The sequence below is a fragment of the Armigeres subalbatus genome, chromosome 2, assembly GCF_024139115.2.
Source record: "Armigeres subalbatus isolate Guangzhou_Male chromosome 2, GZ_Asu_2, whole genome shotgun sequence".
NCBI classification, from domain to species: domain Eukaryota; kingdom Metazoa; phylum Arthropoda; class Insecta; order Diptera; family Culicidae; genus Armigeres; species Armigeres subalbatus.
The window spans coordinates 327,126,427-327,128,449 of NC_085140.1; positions in this window are offsets into that span (position 1 = coordinate 327,126,427).

The window sequence follows — 2,023 nt, forward strand, 5'->3', positions numbered from 1 at the left end:
AACAATTTGACGCCACAATACACGGTTCGAAGCCGCACCTCTCCATCCTCGAATACGCCCCACGCTCGCCAAGTCGTTTTGCACCTGGTCTGCCCATCTCGCTCGCTGCGCTCCAAGTCGACTCGTACCTGCCGGATCGGAAGCGAACACCATCTTTGCAGGGTTTCTGTTCGGCATTCTTGCAACATGCCCTGCCCATCGTACCCTTCCGGCTTTAGCTACCATCTAGATACTGGGTTCGCCGTGAAGCTGGGCGAGCTCATGGTTCATTCTTCACCGCCACACACCGTTTTCTTGCACACCGCCAAAGATGGTCCTAAGCACCCGTCTCTCGAATACTCCGAGTGCTTGCAAGTCCTCCTCGAGCAATGTCCACGTTTCATGTCCGTATAGGACAACCGGTCTTATTGGCGTCTTGTACATGACACATTTGGTGCGGTGGCGAATCTTTTTTGACCGCAGTTTCTTCTGGAGTCCGTAGTAGGCCCGACTTCCACATATAATGCGCCTTCATATTTCACCACTAACATTGTTATCAACCGTTAGCAAGGATCCAAGGTAGACGAATTCATCAACCACCTCGAAGGTATCCCCGTCTATCGTAACACTGCTTCCCAGGCGGGCCCTGTCGCGCTCGGTTCCGCCAACAAGCATGTACTTTGTCTTTGACGCATTCACCACCAGTCCAACTTTTGTTGCTTCACGTTTCAGGCGGGTGTACAGTTCTGCCACCTTTGCAAATGTTCGGCCGACAATGTAACAAATAAATTGATTGGTTCTGTTGAAAATCGTACCCCGGCTGTTACACCCGGCTCTCCGCATGACACCTTCTAGCGCAATGTTGAACAACAGGCACGAAAGTCCATCACCTTGTCTTAGTCCCCGGCGCGATTCGAAGGAACTGGAGTGTTGGCTCGAAATCTTCACACTGTTTTGCACACCATACACCGTTGCTTTGATCAGTCTGGAAAGCTTCTCAGGGAAACTGTTCTCGTCCATAATTTTCCATAGCTCTACGCGGTCTATATTGTCGTGTGCCGCTTTGAAATCAATGAACAGATGTTGCGTTGGGACCTGGTATTCACGGCACTTTTGAAGGATTTGCTGAACAGTAAAGATGTGGTCCGTTGTCGAGCGGCCGTCAACGAAGCCGGCTTGATAACTTCCCACGAACTCATTCACTAATGGTGACAGACGTCGGAAGATGATCTGGGATATCACTTTGTAGGCGGCATTCAGGATGGTGATCGATCGAAAGTTCTCACACTCCAGCCTGTAGCCTTTCATGTACATTAGGGTGGTTCAAAAAATCGATTTTACTCCATTACTAATTATTGGGGCGATTAATCAACATGCGATTTTCGTTGGGTGAAAGCTGTTGTTAGCTGTGTAGGTTTTCTTTTAACCTGCGCTTAATCGGGAAGCGTCATTAACCCTTATGTGGCCGACGGGGTACCCGTCTTCCTTTTTCAAATTCAAGTGGTGATATTTCAATGAATTTTTATAGCTGAAAGCTGAAACTCGGTGACATCTAAGAACTCCATAAAATGTAGCATCTGTGAGAAAATCACGTTGATACAGTGAGGAGGGACGTGGGGAGGGTCATCTGATTTTTTTTACCACGTGGATGGCCGACAGGGTACCCGTGTTCCCATAAATTGATATTTTCATAACTTTAACCATTTTCAACCGATTTAGATAATTTTGACAGTTTTAGAAACAGAAACTCATATACTTTTTGCCCATTGTCAAGGTTCACAGCTTTTGTCCATGGTTATACAAGAAATCTTTGAAGTAAAGCTTAAGAGTCTACACACGTAACCGAAGGACTATCAACCAGTTTCAAATATATTACATGCTCATTGCGCTTCTTAGAATAGTCGGTGTTCACAGTATATATTCTGGGTCTCCAAAAACCCCTGGAGTAAGGCCTAAGTCATCCAAAAAATCCCTGGAATAAGATCTTATGGTCTGCTAACGTAATCAAAGTTCTATCGTGCAAATCCAAAAACGGTACATGCTC